Consider the following 23,229-nt stretch of genomic DNA (forward strand, 5'->3'; position numbering starts at 1 on the left):
CTTCATAAAAAACTTTTGAAAGGGGTTCATAAAAAAAAGCACCTATCTACATTCATATTCAATCCGTTTGGGTAAATGGTATTAAGGCGAGAAATCCACCTTGCCTCACATTTAAGCAACATCTTACTTCTATCACCCCCTCCTCCTGGGTGGGGGAATGTGGCCAATTAATCTGAATCGTAAATCAGGCAAAGCATGCTGTTGTTCTAGAAAGTGGCGAGCTACTGCTTGTTCACTCTTGCCCATTTTGAGGCGAGCTTGCACTGCAAAGGGCTCTCAAACTGCAAACGCAGCTTCATAATTGAGCTCAATGCATAAAAGAGTCAGGTAGAATAAAGCCAAGTAGGGTAAGGTGCAGCCCCCTCTATTATAAAGTATTATATAAACATAAGATTCCACAAATAGAGGCCTAGTTATCAAGCCGTCTACTTTACCTGCCTTTGCTGGCCCAAAACGCCCGCCTAAGCTCACCTACCATCGCTGCGGACCTGAAAAATTTCGCCTAAGTTATCAATAAAGCTGTCAAAAAGCTGCGCACCAAGTACAGGGCGATGAGCAGTGGACTGTGATAGTTATCACTCATCCGAACTCGCTGCTCTTCGGCTTTTTGACAGCTTTATTGCTAACTACACTGTTCTACCCCCTATACTGGCGCCCCCGGAGCCCCCCGCAACTAAATAAAGTTAGTAACCCCTAAAACGCTGCTCCTAGACCCCGCCGCAACTCTTATAAATGTATTAGCCCCTAAACTGCTGCTCCCGGACACCGCCGCCACCTACATTATACCTATTAACCCCTATCCTTCCCCCCCTATATCGCCGTCACCTATAATAAAGTTATTAACCCCTATCCTGCGGATCCCGGACCTCGCCGCAACTAAACAAATAGTTTAACCCCTAAACCGCCGCTCCCGGACCCCGCCGCAACCTATATTAAACTTATTAACCCCTATCCTGCCCCCCATACACCGCCGCCACTATAATAAATGTATTAACCCCTATCCTGCCCCCCCTACACCGTTGTCACATATGATACATTTATTAACCCCTATCTCGCCCCCCCTACACCGCCGCCACTGTAATAAAATTATTAACCCCTAAATCTAAGTCTAACACTAACCCTAACACCCCCCTAACTTAAATATTAATTAAATAAATCTAAATAATATTTCTCTTATTAACTAAATTAATCCAATTTAAAACTAAATACTTACCTTTAAAATAAACCCTAATATAGCTACAATATAAATAATAATTATATTTTAGCTATCTTAGGATTTATTTTTATTTTACAGGCAACTTTCAATTTATTTTAACTAGGTAGAATCGCTATTAAATAGTTATTAACTATTTAATAGCTACCTAGCTAAAATAAAGAGAAAATTACCTGTAAAATAAAAACTAACCTAAGTTACAATTACACCTAACACTACACTATCATTAAATAAATGAATCCTATTTAAAACTAAATACTTACCTGTAAAATAAACCCTAAGATAGCTACAATGTAATTAATAATTACATTGTAGCTATTTTAGCGTTTATATTTATTTTACAGGTAACTTTGTATTTATTTTAACTAGGTACAATACACAATAATACAAACTATTTAATAACTACCTAGCTAAAATAAATACAAAATTACCAGTAAAATAAATCCTAACCTAAGTTACAATTAAACCTAACACTACACTATCATTAAATAAATTAAATAAATTAAATACAAATACCTACAAATAAATACAAATAAATACACTAACTAAAGTACAGAAAACAAAAAAGAACTAAGTTACAAAAAATAAAAAAATAATTTACAAACATTATAAAAATATTACAACAATTTTAAGCTAATTACACCTACTCTAAGCCCCCTAATAAAATAACAAAGCCCCCAAAATAAAAAAAATCCCTACCCTATTCTACATTTAAAAGATACCTGCTCTATTACCTTACCAGCCCTTAAAAGGGCCTTTTGCGGGGCATGCCCCAAAGAAAACAGCTCTTTTGCCTGTAAAATAAAAATACAAACCCCCCCAACATTAAAACCCATCACCCACACACCCCTACTCTAACCCACCCAACCCCCCCTTAAAAAAACCTAACACTACCCCCCTGAAGGTTATCCTACCTTGAGTCAACTTCACTCAGCCGAGCCGAATTCTTCATCCAATCCGGGCGATGTCTTCATCCAAGCGTGGCGCTGAAGAGGTCCATCATCCGGCTGAAGTCTTCATCCAAGCGGGGGCTGAAGAGGTCCATCATCCGGCTGAAGTCTTCATCCAAGCGGGGGCTGAAGAGGTCTTCCATCCGGCTTAAGTCTTCTATCAACCGGCATCTTCAATCTTCTTTTTTCCAGCTCCATCTTCATCCCGCCGACGCAGAACATCCTTCCTCCACAACGAACTCCCAACGAATGAAGGATCCTTTAAATTACATCATCCAAGATGGCGTCTCTCGAATTCCGATTGGCTGATAGGATTCTATCAGCCAATCGGAATTAAGGTAGGAATAATCTGATTGGCTGATGGAATCAGCCGATCAGATTCAAGTTCAATCCGATTGGCTGATCCAATCAGCCAATCAGATTGAGCTCGCATTCTATTGGCTGTTCCGATCAGCCAATAGAATGCGAGCTCAATCTGATTGGCTGATTAGATCAGCCAATCAGATTGAACTTGAATCTGATTGGCTGATTCCATCAGCCAATCAGATTATTCCTACCTTAATTCCGATTGGCTGATAGAATCCTATCAGCCAATCGGAATTTGAGGGACGCCATCTTGGATGACATCATTTAAAGGAACCTTCATTCGTCGGGAGTTCGTCGTGGATGAAGGATGTTCCGCGTCGGCGGGATGAAGATGGAGCCGGAAGAAAGAAGATTGAAGATGCCGCTTGATAGAAGACTTCAGCCGAATGGAAGACCTCTTCAGCCCCCACTTGGATGAAGACTTCAGCTGGATGATGGACCTCTTCAGACCCCGCTTGGATGAAGACTTCAGCCGGATGATGGACCTCTTCAGCCCCCGCTTGGATGAAGACTTCAGCCGGATGATGGACCTCTTCAGCGCCACGCTTGGATGAAGACATTGCCCAGATTGGATGAAGAATTCGGCTCGGCTGAGTGAAGACGACTCAAGGTAGAATGATCTTCAGGGGGGTAGTGTTAGTTTTTTTTAAGGGGGGTTTGGGTGGGTTAGAGTAGGGGTGTGTGGGTGGTGGGTTTTAATGTTGGGGGGGGGGTATTTTTATTTTACAGGCAAAAGAGCTGTTTTCTTTGGGGCATGCCCCTCAAAAGGCCCTTTTAAGGGCTGGTAAGGTAATAGAGCTGGTATCTTTTAAATGTAGAATAGGGTAGGGAATTTTTTTTTATTTTGGGGGGCTTTGTTATTTTATTAGGGGGCTTAGAGTAGGTGTAATTAGCTTAAAATTGTTGTAATATTTTTATAATGTTTGTAAATTATTTTTTTATTTTTTGTAACTTAGTTCTTTTTTTATTTTTTTTACTTTAGTTAGTGTATTTATTTGTAGGTATTTGTATTTAATTTATTTAATTTATTTAATGATAGTGTAGTGTTAGGTTTAATTGTAGCTTAGGTTAGGATTTATTTTACTGGTAATTTTGTATTTCTTTTAGCTAGGTAGTTATTAATTTTAATAGCTATTGTACCTAGTTAAAATAAATACAAAGTTACCTGTAAAATAAATATAAACCCTAAAATAGCTACAATGTAATTATTAATTACATTGTAGCTATCTTAGGGTTTATTTTACAGGTAAGTATTTAGTTTTAAATAGGATTCATTTATTTAATGATAGTGTAGTGTTAGGTGTAATTGTAACTTAGGTTAGTTTTTATTTTACAGGTAATTTTCTCTTTATTTTAGCTAGGTAGATATTAAATAGTTAATTACTATTTAATAGCTATTCTACCTAGTTAAAATAAATTGAAAGTTGCCTGTAAAATAAAAATAAATCCTAAAATAGCTACAATGTAACTATTAGTTATATTGCAGCTAGTTTAGGGTTTATTTTACAGGTAAGTATTTAGCTTTAAATAGGAATAATTTAGTTTATAAGAGTTCATTTATTTTGTTAGATTTAAATTAGATTTAATTTAGGGGGTGTTAGGGTAAGGGTTAGACTTAGCTTTAGGGGTTAATAATTTTATTATAGGTTGCGGCGGTATAGGGGGGGCAGGATAGGGGTTAATAAAAATATTATAGGTGGCGACGGTGTAGGGGGGGCAGATTAGGGGTTAATAAGTTTAGTATAGGTGGAGGCGGGGTCCGGGAGCGGCAGTTTAGGGGTTAAACTATTTATTTTGTTGCGGCGGGGTCCGGGAACGGCAGGATAGGGGTTAATACATTTATTAGGGGTGGCGGCGGTATAGGGGGGCAGGATAGGGGTTAATAGGTATTATGTAGGTGGCTTGGGCTGGGATCAGCGGTTTAGGGGTTAACAGATTTCTTAGAGTTGCAGCGGGGTCCGGGAGCGGCGGTTTAGGGGTTAAAATGTTTAATATAGGTGGCGGCGGTGTAGGGGGCAGATTAGGGGTGCTTAGACTCAGGGTACATGCTAGGGTGTTAGGTGTACACACTTCCCATAGGAATGAATGGGATGTCAGGCAGCAGCGAACTTGAACTTTCGCTATGGTCTGACTCCCATTGATTCCTATGGGATCCGCTACCTCTAGGGCGGCGGATTGAAAACCAGGTACGCTGGGCCGTAAAAGTGCCGAGCGTACCTGCTGGGATTTTGATAACTCCCAAAAGTAGTCAGATTGTTCCGAACTTGCGTTCGGAACATCTGGAGTGACGTAAGAATCGATCTGTGTCGGACTGAGTCCGGCGGATCGATGCTTAAGTCACCAGATTCTACTTTTGCCGGTCTGTAGGGCTTCATAACTTAGGCGAATCAGCCTCGTCTCAAATACGCTGCGGAATTCCAGCGTATTTGAGGTTGACGGCTTGATAACTAGGGGCCACAGAATCTAAAACTTCAACAACTGTCAATCAAAGTGGCACGTTCACTACAAATGGACGTTTGTGCATCAAAACTATAAACCTATTTTTTTAATTATTCACTGATCCAACAAGCTCTAATGGTTGAAGCATTTATTGTATGGTTCTAGCTAGTAAATATCAATAATAATAATAATAATAATAATAATCATAATGTGCCCTAGATACCATAATCGTCCATTTGTGGCACGTTCACCACAAAAGGACGTTTGTGCATCAAAACTATAAACCTATTTTTTTAATTATTCACTGATCCAACTAGCTCTAATGGTTGAAGCATTTATTGTATGGTTCTAGCTAGTAAATATCAATAATAATAATCATAAATAATATGCCCTAGATACTATATCCTACAAATTCATTTAGAGGCCTCTAATATTGTAATAGACATCACTAATACTTAATCCTTTATTTAAATTCAGTATATTTGGGAAAGTACAGCAAAAACACAGAGTGAACAAATAAGCAAAGTTTTGTTGATTTTTTTAAACCACGTGCATGAAAACCACAGACTTTCGTTAGTTTCCTGATCTTGGGAAACCATCAGAATGATTTTCAGTGGGGCTGACCATCTTTATGTTTATGGTAACACTTACGTCTGAATGAAGTTACCTGGTCCTTTTTCTTTTTTCATGACAATGCTTACAATTACTAGTATGTTTAATGGGAACTATATAAAGACATACATTATCTGAAATATATGGGATGGAGACATGATGATATTTTCTAATGCTCCCAAGTTGGATGTCACATATGTGTTTAACTCCTTTGCGGGGGTTAAGCTTATAATTAGCAATGTCATGTTTTATTAACCTGCACTAACGAATACGACCATGTAATATTGCATTAGAATGTTTCTTTAAAGTAAGAGGATTTGCAATAGAAACTTACACTTAGGACAGGTGAGCCCTAGATCTACAAGGAGTAAAATATATTTGAATTTTAGATTTAGACATTATGGGTTAGATTACAAGTGAGACGCAAACGGTTTTAGGCTAGAAAAATTGTGTTTTTGCAAGCCATTTTCATTGCGCTGATATTACAAGTTGAGCGCAATTGAGATTGCGCTAGCATAATTGCCGTTTATGCTTCAATCCTTACCACGATCTCAGAGCTGTGGTTAACTGTTTAACACAAAAAAGTTGCAGAAAACACTTCAAAAATACATTACAAAGTACACTCATATTAACACTGTCTAATAAAAATTATTTTAAAAAAAATATTTCACAAAAACGTTATAAGGGCAAGATATGAGATCTCGGGTGGTAGAAAAAAAAAAAGGGCAAGCAAATGGCATTAACATTGCTGAAGATGTATTTGTATGTGTATATATATATATATATATATATATATATACATAAATATATATATATATATATATATATATATATATATATATATATATAAATTCTCAGGAATAAAAGATAGCGTCAGCACAATGCTTAAAAAATTCTTCTTTTATTTAAACAACATCAGGATAAAATACAGCAACGTTTTCGAGTCACTTGGACCCTTAGTCATGACTAAGGGTCCAAGTGACTCGAAATATTGCTGTATTTTATCCTGATGTTGTTTAAATAAAAGAAGACTTTTTTAAGCATTGTACTGACGCTATCGTTTGTTCCTGTGAATTTATATATAGGAGGGTGGCAGGTATAGTTGAAAAGTGCTGGACTTAACAAGTTGTTGGCTATATCTATATATATATATATATATATATATATATATATATATATATATCCTTCTTAATACAGGGACAGTCCACAGCTGCATTTATTACTTATGGGAAATACTGAACCTGGCCACCAGGAGGAAGCAAATACACCCAAGCCAAAGGCTTAAATACCTCCCCCACTTCCCTCATCCCCCAGTCATTCTTTGCTTTTCATCACAGGAGGTTGGAAGAGAAGTGTCAGAAGATTTCGGAATAGTTCCTTAAGAAGGGTATCTGCACTTCGAGATGGGACTGGAGTTTTAAGTAGTCTTGTCAGCCTCTCAGTTAGAGCATTGATGAAAGTTAGGAAGTCTGGAGATGCATGGAGAGTCTTTCTGCGAAAACATCCAGACTCATATTAACAGCTCCTAAGCAATCAGCGTTGACGAGTTTTGCTGCCTGCTTTTCTTCACTCAAGTCCATGTCAGAAGCGCTGCTACAATCTGTCAAACTTGAAGGACCGTGTTGCTGTTCCACAGCAAAGATTACGGTAAGATCATTTCATTTTTTATACACATGTTAACGATAGAAGACCTGGTCACAGTGGGACTCCTTTATCTTTATGGAATCAAGGGTTAATTTCTCCTGAGGGGATTATTGAACAGTGGGGTTTATTTATATTTGTTATGTGAATTTGACTGCTTATGTGTAGGAGACGTTTGGGCTCATAGGCTGATACGGAACGTACAGGTAATTTTTCATTTTGAGAGCTGCTTTATTAAGCTGGCGTGCTTTTTCTTAGCAGGGGCGGTCCTGCATGATGCACCGTGTGACCAGGAGTGGTCACTTTTTTTCCCATTTCCGATTCTTGACCAAGTGTCTGCGGAGAGGAGTCAATTTCTCTACCTGTCTGGGTCATAGGAGGTGGTGAGTGTCCCAGCCATTGGGGGTATAAGGTGCCAGTTGTTCTTTCTATAATTTAAATTAGACGAGTTATGGAGGATTCTGATATTTTAGAGGGGGATCCCTCTGATACAGAATTTGATACCTGCGTATATTGTGAGGAGGCCCGGACAATCTGGCCTCCTTTGCCCCGGTGGGGAGGGCCCTTCCACCTGTGGCATCCTGCATAGGGCCGTCCCACTTCACGGGCAGGAAGGGTTCCAACCAGGCCTCTCAATTATGTTCCATATCCCGCATTAGGGTGTTCTCATCAACCAATGTTGAGATGTTAGAGACCACTGAGTCGTCCACCTCTGAGTATTCCTTGTCCCGTGAGGTGTGCTCCAAAATTTTCTGCTCCTATACATACAATTTCCCTGTGTACTGCCGCTCCTTCACCTGAAGGGGGCTTTTTTCCACCAGAGGTTACTGCACAGTTCAGCATGGCCATCTCTACGGCCGTAGCGATTTTGCCTCTTCCTGCTACGTGCAAGCGAAGGGTTAATTCATGCACTCCTGCCCAGGGACCGTCATGTAAAATGACTATTGTATCCGATCAGCCTTCTGGGGATGCGGTTTCCTCTGAGGCTTCAGAGGTAGAACCTCCAGGGTCGGAGTCTGCTGACTTGATTCCTCCGACTGAGGAAGATTTAGCATTTAGATTTAGAATGGCACGCCTGCGTTTACTTCTGAGAGAAGTTTTGGTGATGTTAACCCCTTAACGACGCATGTCGTACAGGGTACGTTGCACACAACCTGGTCTTTAAAGACCAGCGACGTACCCTGTACGACATCAGGGTTTAAAGCGGCTGGAAGCGATCCTGATCGCTTCCAGCCGCTTTCAAGGTATTGCTGTGATGCCTCGACATTGAGGCATCACTGCAATACCTTTTTTCCAAAACCGATGCAGAGAGAGCCACTCTGTGGCCCTCTCTGCACCGGTAGCGATGGGCCCGATCGTTGGTGGGTGGGAGCAGCTTCAGGGAGGCGGGTGGGCGGCCCATCGCTACCCGGCATCCGGTTCCTGAATGTGCAATGTGCACGCCGGGTGCCAGGAGCGTGCGGGGGCCTGCAGGGAGCCTGCCACCAATGAATTAATGAATGGGAGAGAGGGAGAGGGAGGGGGGGGAAATAATTTTCAAAAGGATCTGGGAGGGGGAGAGGGAGGAGGGTATTAGGGGGGGCAGCTACACTACAGCAAAAAATTAATTATATACAAAAAAAAAAAAAAAAAAAACATTTTTTGGGGGCAAATTGGGTACTGCCAGTACCCAAGATGGCAGCAAATAGGATGTGGGCAAGCATTATAGAGCTGTTTGGGGGGGGGATCAGAGAGGTTAGGGGCTAAGGGGGGGTCCATCACAGCTAAACAGATATTTAAAAAAAAAAATTCATAAAAAAAAAAAAAAAAAATTTATTTTAGTACTGGCAGAGTTTCTGCCAGTACTTAAGATGGCGGGGACAATTATGGGGTGGGGGAGGGAAGAGAGATGTTTGGGAGGGATCAGGGGGTGGGATCTCTCAGGTGGGAGGCTGATCTCTACACTAAAGCTAAAATTAACCCTGCAAGCTCCCTACAACCCCTGCACTGCTGGACATAATACACGTGTGATGCGCAGCAGCATTTTGCAGCCTTCTAATTACCAAAAAGCAACACAAAAGCCATAAATGTCTGCTATTTCTGAACAAAGGGGATCCCAGAGAAGCATTTACAACCATTTATGCCATAATTGCACAAGTTGTTTGTAAATAATTTCAGTGAGAAACCTAAAATTGTAAAAAATTTAACATTTTTTTTTATTTGATTGCATTTGGCGGTGACATGGTGGCATGAAATATACCAAGATGGGCCTAGATCAATACTTGGGGTTGTCTACTACACTACACTAAAGCTAAAATTAACCCTAGAAGCTCCCTACATGCTCCCTAATTAACCCCTTCACTGCTGGGCATAATACATGTGTGGTGGCAGTGGCATTTAGCGGCATTCTAATTACCAAAAAGCAATGCCAAAGCCATATATGTCTGCTATTTATGAACAAAGGGGATCCCAGAGAAGCGTTTACAACCATTTATGCCATAATTGCACAAGTTGTTTGCAAATAATTTCAGTGAGAAACCTAAAGTTTGTGAAAAAAATTATGAAAAAGTGAATTTTTTCTTTATTTGATCTCATTTGGCGGTGAAATGGTGGCATGAAATATACCAAAATGGGCCTAGATCATTACTTTGGGATGTCTTCTAAAAAAAAATATATACATGTCAAGGGATATTCAGGGATTACTGACTGATATCAGGGTCCCAATGTAACTAGCGCTAATTTTGAAAAAAAGTGGTTTGGAAATAGCAAAGTGCTACTTGTACTTATTGCCCTATAACTTGCAAAAAACGCAAAGAACATGTAAATATTGGGTATTTCTAAACTCAGGACAAAATTTAGAAACTATTTAGCATGGGTGTTTTTTGGTGGTTGTAGATGTGTAACAGATTTTGGGGGTCAAAGTTAGAAAAAGTGTGGTTTTTTTCAATTTTTTCCTCATATTTTATAATTTTTTTATAGAAAATTATAAGATATGATGAAAATAATGGTATCTTTAGAAAGTCCATTTAATGGCGAGAAAAACGGTATATAATATGTGTGGGTACAGTAAATGAGTAAGAGGAAAATTACAGCTAAACACAAACACCGCAGAAATGTAAAAATAGCCCTGGTCCTTAAGGGAAAGAAATTGAAAAATGGCCTTGTCCTTAAGGGGTTAAAGGTTCCTAGCAGTGATCCGTCAGTTGAATTTCAGTCCTCTAAATCAGATAGCAATCTTGACTAGACGAGTGGAGAGGGATGGAGATCCTATTCCTTATCGTCTATACTGTATATATATATATATATATATATATATATATATATATATATATATATATATATATATATATATATATATATATACTGTATATATATATATATATATATATATATATATATATATATATATATATATATTAGCAATCCCAGTTCCAAGCTCTTTGGGGGGTTTGTGTCGTATGATAGGTTAGACCTTTTTTTTCCACACTCTTTGGTTATCACTTTTGTGCGCTTGCCTAATTTCTTTTTCTAGTCCGTTTCAGATAGTTTTTTGTTTTAGGGCTCTTGGTTGGTGTAGAAACTCTTTATAGGAAGACTTTTCACCACATGTTTTTTTTTTATTCTGGTGGTCCGGATTTTTGGTGACTTCCGGTGGAAGCATCTAGGTCTCTATTCGGGGTGATGGTTCCCTCGATAGTTTTGAGACAAATTTTAAACCACAGAGTTTGTTTCTTTATTTGAATTATTCTCAGTTTTTCTAGCACAGCTCGAACTTCAGAATTTTCTGTTTAGCTCTTGAGTGCTCTGGCAGAGGTGTTGTACCCTAGATGACAGGCAGAAACTGTTTTGGGTACTAGTTAAGTCTGCCTCTTCCTTTCTACTTGAGAGATGGAGCTATTTCTAGCTATTCTGGTCCAGGCAGAGCAGCTCCATCTATCCTAGATAACAGGCAGGACCGGTTTTAGGTACTATCTTGGATGGGCGCTTGATTTTGGATCATATTGGATCCAGGAATCCTAGAGGCTGGAGCTAGGCTTCTCATTCTGCTTTTCTGGGCACCTTTTCTTCTCTTGATTTTGTCTTTCGGCAGAAAGAGGGAAGCTTTTAAGGCGACTTTTGGAGTCATTGTCCAGGTACCTATCGCAGTGTGAGCATTATTTAATTCCACTGTTGGTTAATGGTCCAATAAGGGGAGGGGTCTCCCTTCCTATTTGAGCTCTATGGTACTTAAGCAAAGCTTATTATATCTCCTTTTTTTGAGGGTGAATATAAGGTTTTCTCTACCTTTATTCAGGTATTCTGCGGCATGACTGTCAAGAAGGATATCTTTCCTGTTCATTCCGTTTGAGCAAAATCCAGTTCTTAGGGACCGTATCTTCCAGTAAACTTTGTGTCTGATCCTAGGTTTTTTGGGGGGATCTGGGGTTTAATTGGGCAGTATCCTGATTCCAGATTTTACAGTAGCTCCCTGGTCTTGGCGATTCTGGTTTTCTTACCATCATCTGCTAGTAGACTTTTAGGGATTTTCTCTTGTCTTCTGTGATCCTCAGAGTTGGATCTAGACCTGAGTTCTCAGGTATAGGCACCAGGGTGGATCCCTGGATGCTGATTTGGTCTTACAGACAGGAAGATTTTTCTTTAGATCTTGCGAAGTTAGAGTTTACTTCATCAGGTTTTGCAATCCAGTCCCCCTTAGGCCATCGCTTGTGCTGTGATGGAGGGTGATGTTTTCAGCTGAGGCCGAGACATCAGCATGGCATTATTTTAAATCTGTCTTATCAGATTTATATGGAATACTGGTTGGGGAAATCAATCTCCAGTGTTCTATTCAGATCTCTCTGTCCTCTCTGTCAGGAGCAGGTGTCAGTGAGACTGATTGCTCCATTTGTGCCCGCGAGTTCATATTCATGGTTTAGGGGTTTTCGCTGCCATGGGGGTTTCCTTGTTGCAGGGATCAAGGCCCCTTTGCATCTTCGGATCTTATTCTTCTGAGGCGGATCTCGAGAGGTCGCTAGGTCTTAGCCGATAGAGGTTTTTTTCTGAGAGCTTGCGGTCCTCTCCTTCAGCACATAGCTGTTCCCTCGTCATCTATCATAGGTGTGGAGGGCCTCCCCTTTTGTTGAGAAGAGCAAGATTCGTCCTGGCACTCTATCTGCCTTACCAGGGTTTTTTCTTTGTTTTCCTCAAGGATGATCTGGAGAAGGGCCTTCCTAGCTATTTCCTTGTTTGAACAGTCTTTTTGGGGCAGCCAGCTGTGATAGCCTGATTGTTAGATTAGCTGCCTAGCAAGCGGAAGGTTTGCAGTTAAATCCAGCTGTAGTTCCTTGCACCTTGCATGTGGGCTCACAAGCAGCTTTTAAAATACCCTGTTTGGTCTTCTGCTCTAGAGGCTCATTGAGCTTCCGGGCGTTCAGTTCTTTTTGCTAGGGCACTGACTGTGGTCAGGCCGTTGAGTTTTATCTGCTGCTCCTTCTTGGAGTTTAGATTTCATTTTTAGGGGTTTGCATCGGGTTACTTTGGTACCTGTGCAGGAGGTGGTCTTTGAATTTTCTTCAATGATCTATTACGTCTGTGTTAATTTTCTATGTGCCATAGTCTCTGTGTTGCAATCTGCAATACATACTCCTTATTGGGGTGTCCTTTATAATGAGGCTGTTTTAAAAGATTAGTTAGGTTTTCTTCCTAAGATTGTTATTTTTATGTCATATTCCTTTTCCAGGGGGAAAAAGTTTTTCCCTTTTCGGGGAATCATGCATTGATATTTTTCAGACTACAGAAGAATAATCAGTTTTCTCTGTTGAATATTCGTATCTGGGAAGTGCAAAGCTCTTGAGGCTTGGTCAATTTCTTTATTGTTAGTGGAGGAGTGTCTTTTGCTTGACATAGGAAACAGCAGGGACGCTAGCCTCCTCATAGGTTTACGGCTCAGTTTGAGAGCAGTGACGTCATCTTGGATGGCTGCTTGGTCCTCCTAGCATTCCTTTTCCTTTTTGCTTTTGTTGAAGCAAGCTTCCGGAGAATTGGGTTTTGTTGTAGGCTGTGGTGCCCTTTAGATTTGGGCCGCCTCTCCTTTTTACCCTCCCGTTAGCATTCAGTATCCTCTGTAGCTTGGGTATAATTTCGATAAGTAATGAATGCAGCTGTGAACTCTCCCTGTATTAAGAAGGAAAACATAAATTATGCTTAACAGATCATTTCCTTTCCTTCTGTACAGGGAGAGTCCACAGCTCCAGCCCATGTTTTCCATTGGGTGGACCTAAATTATTATTATTTTTCTTCTGGTACCTTTTTCACCTGTTATTTCTCCTACTGTTCCTTGTTTTCTCAGCAGAATGACTAGGGGATGAGGGAAGGGGGGGAGGTATTTAAGCCTTTGACTGAGGTGTCTTTGCCTCCTCCTGGTGGACTTGTTCAGTATTTCCCATAAGTAATGAATGCAGCTCTGGACTCTCCCTGTACAGAAGGAAAGGAAATTATCTGGTAAGCATATATATATATATATATATATATATATATATATATATATAGTATCTCACAAAAGTGAGAACACCCCCTCACATTTTTGTAGATATCTTTTCATGTGGCAACACTGAATAAATTATACTTTGCTGCAATGTAAAGTAGTGAGTGTACAGCCTGTATAACAGTGTACATTTGCTGTCCCCTCAAAATATCTCAACACAAAGCCATTAATGTCTAAACTGTTGGCAACAAAAGTGAGTACACCCCTATGTAAAAATGTCCAAATTGGGCCCAAAGTGTCAATAGCAGTGCCTTAACCCTCGACATGGAATTCACCAGAGCTTCACCGGGGTCCTCTTCCACTCCTCCATGATGACATCACAGAGCTGGTGGATATTAGAGACCTTGCGCTCCCCCACCTTCTGTTTGAGGCGTCCCCACGGATGCTCAATAGGGTTTAGGTCTGAAAACATGCTTGGCCAGTCCATCACATTTCCCCTCAGCTTCTTCATCAAGGCAGTGGTCATCTTGGACGTGTTTTTGAGGTTGTTATCATTATGGAATACTGCCCTGTGGCCCAGTCGACGAAGGGAGGGGATCATGCTCTGCTTCAGTATGTCACAGTACATGTTGGCATTCATGGTTCCATCAATGAACTGTAGCTCCCCAGTGCCGGAAGCACTCATGCAGGTCCAGACCATGACTCTCCCACCACCATGCTTGACTGTAGGCAAGACATACTTGTCTTTGTTCTCCTCACCTGGTTGTCGCCACACACGCTTGACACCATCTGAACCAAAAAAGTTTATCTTGTTCTCATCGGACATGGTTCCAGTAATCCATGTCCTTAGTCTGACTGTCTTCAGCAAACTGTTTGTGGGCTTTCTTGTGCATCATCTTTAGAAGAGGCTTTCTTTTGGGACGCAGCCATGCAGATCAATTTGATGACGTGTGCGGCATATGGTTTGAGCACTGACAGGCTGACCCCCCACCTCTTCAACCTCTGCAGCAATGTTGGCAGCACTCATTAGTCTATTTCCCAAAGACAACCTCTGGATATGACGCTGAACACGTGCACTCAACTTCTTTGGTTGACCATGGCAAGGCTTGTTCTGAATGGAACATATCCTGTGAAACCGCTGTATGGTCTGGCCCACCGCGCTGCAGCTCAGTTTCAGGGTCTTGGCAATCTTCTTATAGCCTAGGCCATCTTTATGTAGAGCAATAATTCTTTTTTTCAGATCTTTAGAGAGTTCTTTGCCATGAGGTGCCATGTTGAAATTCCGGTGACCAGTATGAGAGAGTGTAAGAGCGATAACACCAAATTTAACACACCTGCTCCCCATTCACACCTGATACCTTGTAACACTAAGGAGTCACATGACACCGGGGCTAATTGGGCCCAATTTGGACATTTCCACTTAAGGGTGTACTCACTTTTGTTGCCAACGGTTTAGACATTAATGGCTGTGTGTTGAGTTATTTTAAGGGGACAGCAAATTTACTCTGTTATACAGGCTGTACACTCACTACTTTACATTGTAGCAATCATTTCTTCTGTGTTGTCACATGAAAAGATATAAAAAAATATTTACAAAAATGTGAGGGGTGTACTCCCTTTTGTGGGATACTGTATGTATATATATATATATATATATATATATATATATGTTTATATATGTTAATGTATTTATATGTGTATATATGTATTTACAGTCATATATACACATATAAAAACATTCATATATATACAGTATGTAGGCATATATAAACATATATGTAAGTGCATTATACTGTAGCTCTTTGCCATTAAAGGGATACTAAACCCTAATTTAATGATTCAGATAGAGCATACAATTTTAAGCAACTTTCTAATTTACTCCTATAATCAATTTTTCTTTGTTCTTATGCTATCTTTATTTTAAAAGCAGGAATGTAAAGCTTAGGAGCCGGCCCATTTTTGGTTCAGAACCTGGGTTATGCTTGCTTAAATGTAGCCACCAATAAGCAGGGTGCTGAACCTAAAATGGTCCAGCTCCTAAGCTTTCATTCCTGCTTTTGAAATAAAGATAGCAAGAGAACGAAAAATGTGATAATAGGAGTAAATAAGAAAGTTGTTTACAATGTCATGCTCTATCTGAATCATTAAAGAATAAAATTGGGTTTAGTATCCCTTTAAATCAATTGCCAGGATTTTTGTGGAGTTTTTTTCAGAAAAATGTAATAGCAGAATAAGAGTCTGCTTATGCTAATTTAGGAATTTAAACTGACATTGCATGAGGGATGATGAATAGTAATTAATATGTATTGTTTAATAATAGTAAGATTATAAGGGAATTGCTGTGAGTGTCGGCATTGATAGCTTTTCTATGCACAATGTAGCAATTTTCTCACTTTCATATATCTGGATAGCCACAAGATCTTATAATATAATTGATCTTGCTATCAGTTTTACAATTAAATCATCAACACAAAATTGAGACAGTTTTCACAAAATGCAATATGAGTGATGTAAATACTATACATACAAATGTTATAATTGATAATAATAACAAATACACACCTAGATTACAAGTTTTGCGCTATAGAGGGTGCAAAACGAACACAACAAAAGTTGTGTTATTTCACCCTCCATAGTGCTGCCATGATGAGTTTTTGAAAGCCGCCTTGTGCGTGCGATATGGTTGCGTTAAGCTCCATACCGCACAAAATACAAGCGCTGCTTTGACGTGCTCATGCACGCTTTCCCTATAGACATCAATGGGGAGAGAGTGTTAGTTTTTTTCTAACACCTGCGATCGCGGAATGAAAAGCTCCATAACGCAGCCCCATTGATGTCTATGGGGGAAAAAAATTACGTTTAAACCTAACACCCTAATCAACCTAAACACCCCTAATCTGCTGCCCCTGACATCGCCGACACCTAAATAAAGTTATTAATGCCTAATCTGCCGCTCCTGATATCGCCGCCACTATAATAAAGTTATTAACCCCTATTCCCCCGCACCCCAACATCGCCCACACTATAATAAAGATATTAACCCCTATTCCGCCGCTCCCCGATATCACCCACACTACAAGAAAGATATTAACGCCTATTCCGCCGCTCCCTGACATCGCCGCCACTAAATAAAGTTATTAACCCCTAAACCTCTGGCCTCCCACATCACTGCCACTAAATAAACCTATTAACCCCTAAACCGCCAGACCCCCACATTGCAAAACACTAAATTAAACTATTAGCCCCTAAACCTAACAACCCCCTAACTTTAAATTAAAATGACAAGATCCCTATCTTAAAATAAATAAAAACTTAACTGTGAAATTAAAAAAAAACTAAGTTTAAACTATATATTAAACTAACATTACTATTATACTAAAATTCAAATAACTATCAATTAAATAAATTAAATTACAAATTAAAAAAAAAACTAACCCTACTAAAAAAATTTAATCTACAATTACAAAAAAATTAAAAATACTAAATTACAAAAAATAAAAAATACTAAAGTACAAAAAATAACAAACACTACATTCCGAAAAATAAATAAAACAAAATTATCCTAAATAAAAACAATTACACCTAATCTAATAGCCTTATAAAAATAAAAAAGCCCCCCCAAAATAAAAAAAACTCTAGCTTACAATAAACTACCAATAGCCCTTAAAATGGTCTTTTGTAGGACATTGAAATCAGCTTTTTTCCTTGTAAAAAAATACTAAGACCCCCACAACAGTAAAACCCACCACCCAACCAACCACCTAAAATAAAAACCCTAAGCTACATATTGCTCTGAAAAGGGCATTTGTATGGGCATTGCATTCAGCTCTTTTTCATTTCCCTTTTTTAGTAGGGTTAGGTTTTTTTAATTTGTAATTTAATTTATTTAATTGATAGGTATTTTAATTTTAGTATAATAGTAATGTTAGTTTAATATATAGTTTAAATATAGTTTTTTTTAATTTCACAGGTAAGTTTTTATTTATTTTATGATAGGGATCTTGTCATTTTAATTTAAAGTTAGGGGGTTGTTAGGTTTAGGGGTTAATAGTTTAATTTAGTTTTTGGCGATGTGGGGGCTGGCGGTTTAGGGGTGAATAGGTTTATTTAGTGGAAGTGATGTGGGAGGCCAGAGGTTTAGGGGTTAATAATTTTATTTAGTGGCGGTGATGTCGGGGAGTGGCGGAATAGGGGTTAATATCTTTATTATAGTGTGGGCGATGTTGGGGTGCGGGAGAATAGGGGTTAATAACTTTAGTATAGTGGCGACGATGTCGGGGAGCGGCATAATAGGGGTTAATAAATTGTATTAGTGGTGGCGATGTCAGGAGCGCCAGATTAGGAGTTAATAACTTTAAAATAGTGTTCGTGATGCGGGAGGGCCTCGGTTTACGAGTTAATAGGCAGTTTATGGGTGTTAGTGTACTTTGTAAAACTTTAGTTATGAGTTTTGTGTGCATAAAACTCATAACTACTGGTCTCAGATTGCGGTACGGATCGTATCGTTATAGGCTGTAACGCAAGCTTTTTAGCTTCACCGCACAACTTGTAATAGAAGGGCTATGGAAATCCCATGAGAAAACGTAATTTTTTTCGAGTGCGGGACTGACGTTACGTTACAGGCTAAAAGGCTTGCGGTACAGCTATACACAAGTAATGGCTGCATTGCTGTTTTAACGCTAAAATGTCCATTTTTTTCAGCGTTAAAACACGAACGCAAAACCCGTAATCTAGGTGACAGAAAGTAATTAAGAGACACAATTGTCCTTAAACATGGTTGTTTTCATTTATATACTGTACCCATATTTAGTTGTATGAAAATGAAGTGAACATACCACACACAATACACACACGAGACCATTTGAGTTCTTTAAATTGTATCCTTTTTTTCAGTAGCTTTTACTGACCAAGTAACACTGTTAACTTCTCACTACATAAAACCAGTTCCACTGTGAACGATACCGGAATTACAAAAAAAGTCTAAAGAATTTTACAAAACAAACAAATGGAATAAACAGTGCACTCTAAAATATGCACAAAATATAACTTTGAAAAAGTTCAAGAGAAATTTAAATAAATTAAAAGATAAACAACCTTTGATATAGCAGCACCTAAGAAGATACTTCACAAGGGCAATAAAGTCTTTATTTGTTCTGCATTCTTGATGAAGGTCTAGGTAAAATACTCATCTCTAGAATGCCCTGGCAAAGCTAATGCCAGTTCTTTGTTCTCATGTGCGAGGTTTCTAAGGCACCAGTGAGACTAAACGTACAAATATTTTATAGTCACAAACATTCATACAACCTGTTTTGCAAGAGAGTTTCCTAAGTGTTGCTGTTGTATTTTCTGCATTGTCAATGGTTCTCATTTGATGTGCGAGATATCTCTGTATTGGGGCACGCAACACGACTATGGGCCAGATTACGAGTGGAGCTCAAAATTGCACTTACATGAGCATGATATTTGTGATCCACTCGTAATACCAGTGCACGCAATTGCGCTCACATTGCATGTAAACTTTGTGCTCACGAGAGCGCGTTTCCATAGGGATCCTCGTTCTGATGCCGTCATACACGGTACAGAACCTAGCGCAGCGAAGGGGTTAAGTTATGCAGCAATGGGCAACAAAGTGTAAATATATATGTATATGGATATATACATATGTTATGGGTAAAGTCAGATATTGGGTAATCCTAGGATTACCCTGGTAAAACAAACATTACCAAAGTAGGTAAAGCCTGATGTAAGATCATAAATCCCCTCAGAGTGCATGCGCTTCATCGAGTCACTGCATCAAACATATATACGATGCACTGTAATTCCCCCATCTTCACTATCTTTTTTGCCTCTGCCTGGAGGGTTCAAGGGGGGGCGAACCTAATTCACCAAGGTTCATTTGGGGTGGATGCCAGTGGATTGGCTGGGCACCCCCCTTCAATCCTCCTAGGCGGAGGCAAAAAAAAATAGTGTAGATGGGGGAATTACAGTACATCTGGCTTTACCCACAGCCGCTTGGGTAATGTCCGTTTTACCCAAGTAATACTAGGATTGCCTGGTTATCTTACTTTACTTGTAACACATATATATTTATGTGTATATATACATAAAAAGAGAGAAGCGCTCAACCTGGGAACGAACAATAGCATAATAGCTTGCTCTATGGCTAGTTACCACCCAAGAAGCAGCCTCTTTTTGCTCAATGTGCCTTTCACAGAGAAGAATTTTCAGTCTGGATATCAGTCTGATCCTGACTTCACAGTACAATCCAGCCCCAAAATACCAGGCAATCCCTCTCTGAACGAGAGAAACAGCAAAACCCCAGACGTACGTTTCGGCCTATAGTGGGCCTCGTCAGTGAGGTGCAGCTATATCCCTCTAGGCACACTGAGCAGTGGGTCCATGTCTGGATTCCCGCATCACACTTAGGGAGACTTCCCAAAATGTCATAATTTGCATAAATAAAAAGAGAGAAGCGCTCAACCTGGGAACGAACAATAGCATAATAGCTTGTTCTATGGCTAGTTACCACCCTAGAAGCAGCCTCTTTTTGCTCAATATGTGCCTTTCACAGAGAAGAATTTTCCTGAAGCATATCAGTCTGATCCTGACTTCACAGTACAGTCTAGCCCCAAAATACCAGGCAATCCCTCTCTGAATGAGAGAAACAGCAAAACCCCAGATGTATATATATGTGTATTATTTAAGCACATACATATATATATTGAGAATTAACACAGTCCCCATGGACCGAAATGTAAAGGTACTTTTCAGTGCTGTTTTTTTTTTCTAACACCTCACATCCGAAAAATTTAAGCCATTAAAACTGCTTTGTGCAGTTATTAATTAAAAAATAAAGATGCTATTTTATTTTTATTTTAAAAAAATAACACTACGTTTAATTTTGTAGGGAATTTGGGGGATATTTTTAAAATTGACCAGAGGTTAATTTTCAGAACGCTAATTGCTACAGCGAGTACACTGTAGCATTAACCAGACACTTGTAATGGCTGGTTATTTATCGTCCACCAGTAAACTGGCGAATTTGCCCTAATTACGGGCACACGATAAATTTGCGCTCCACTTGTAATCTAGCCCCATATATATTAAAAGGCAGAAAGGCCCAGTAATGAAACCCAATAAAAGATAGGTAAAGTGAGCCTTTATGAATTTCGAACATGATTTCCTTTAACAATGAGGCTCCTTGGAAGTCAAACAGGTATCCTTGAAGATAAACCACCCTCCACCCACGGATTCTTTTGATGAATAAAACCCTCCTCACAACGCATGAATTAAAAAAGTACAATATGGTTAGTTATCCCTATCACACACTATAACCTTGCTGAATGGAATATATGAGAATACATACTCTATCAGTCAGGGGGGTATTTTGAGGGGTAGTTATGACATGTTGACTTTTAAGCCCTATAATCTTAAAATGGTTAATTTATTAATTTCATTAAAGCTCATCAATCCCTAGTTGTCTAATGGGGTTGTGTGACGCCTCTATGCATCCTTTGGTTGTAAGATATATATGATGTACATACGAGTTAAAACTGTTGCAGGGAAGATTTAGAGGCATCAAAAGAGAGTAATACACCATTTCTGTCAATATAAATTCAGATATTAAATTATACCACTTATAAGTACAGTTAGCTGCATGAAAGATTGTTTCTGGACATTTCCTTGTGTTGTCTATAAAATAAAAATATTTACTTACACAGGATTTCTTTTACTAATGAGAGAGTATATATTCGTGTTAAGAGATTATCTCCAAGACACACGCCTATACCTGTATCTATTACACTTTGTGTGGGTGTATTGTGTATTGGAATGATATGATTCACAAATATAACCGTTTGCCTTATGCGAACTTTCGTTTATATTTATAATCTCACCTGTGAGTCAAACGATCTAAACATTAAGGACGGGTTAGATATTGAAAAGATATTGACATTAGAAAGTTACTTGCGTGCTAAAACCAGACGTTTATTTTTACCCACAAATGAAATATCATTTGTTCAGACAGGATGTTAGGGACATTTATTTTTATAACATAGATAAGTCCTTTATTTGCACTACTGAACTGCTGCCAACTGTTCTTTTGTGTATAGGGGTCAATATTCATCATTTAATAAAGGTAATATAAGGTAAACAGAAGTTAAATGCAACTCTTCAAACATTTATAAGACTGTGCCCTTATTGCGATTGCATTTGGTCTAAATCATATTATAAATGTTTCAAGAAAAAGGTGTCAATTCTATTATCACATTGTTCTATGAAAGAAATAAGGAGACATTATTATCAAGTTATTATTGCATAATAAATATACTGTATAATAAATTAAACACTATGGGCCAGATTACAAGTGGAGCATTATTTAAATCACCTGCTCGGGCATTAACTGTGTTAGAAGTTAGCTTTTTGTGTGCGTTGTGTTGCGCTCGTATTACAAGCTGAACGTAAACTGTTTTCACTCGCGTGCTAACCCTACTAGCGTAAAAAGCCGAACCTAATCCCCCATAGAAGCCAATAGAGCAAAAAAGTGGGAAAAAACCCTACTCGTATGCAAACCCGTATGCAAGCCCTAACCTGACATGGAATATAATTATATATAGGTATAGATATATAAAGAGATATATAGGAATATCTATTTAAAAATACATAGAACATAGTCTGCTAGGTGGAGAACATTGGAATGTGAAATATTTACTGTAAATACACAGTATAACACGTATTTAAAAATGAATATTGCATAAATATAATTTTACATGTTTTCATCTATTTAAAGGGACATGAAACCCAAAAATTTTCTTTCATGGTTCAGATAGAGAATACAATTTTAAACAACTTTCTAATTTACTTCTATTATCTAATTTGTTTCATTCTCTTGGTATCATTTGTTGAAGGAGCAGCAATGCACTACTGGTTCTAACTAAACACATGGGTGAGCCAATGACAATCGGTATATATATTTATATTCAGCCACCAATCAGCAGCTAGAACCTAGGTTATCTGCTGCTCCTGAGCTTTCCTAGCTAAACCTTTCAGAAAGGATAACAAGAGAAGGGACTAAATTAAATAATAGAGGTAAATTGGAAAGTTGTTTAAAATTGTATTCTCTATCTGAATCATGAAAGAAACATTTTGGGTTTCATGTCCCTTTAACTGCAAAGGACTCCAATGCACTAATATATATTTGTCTTTATATGTGTACATATGTATGTATTTGTTTTTATATGTATATATGTCTGTAAGTACATATATACACATATATATATATATATATATATACACATAAATACTTATATCTATATATATATATACATATATACACACACATATATATTCTAACATCTGAGACCTCATATCTTTGAGCCCTTATAACTTTTTTTGTGCAATATTTTTTTTAAATAATTTTTATTAGATGGTGTTATTATGAGTGTAACTGTACTTTCTAATGTATATTAGATTTTGTGAGACCTTTTTGTTTTGCAAAACAGTTAACCAGAGCTCTGAGGACGCGCTAACCCAACGCGCTTTAACTTTAATTGCACTCAAGTGATCAC

This window comes from Bombina bombina, chromosome 6 (genome assembly GCF_027579735.1).
Source record: "Bombina bombina isolate aBomBom1 chromosome 6, aBomBom1.pri, whole genome shotgun sequence".
NCBI lineage: Eukaryota > Metazoa > Chordata > Amphibia > Anura > Bombinatoridae > Bombina > Bombina bombina.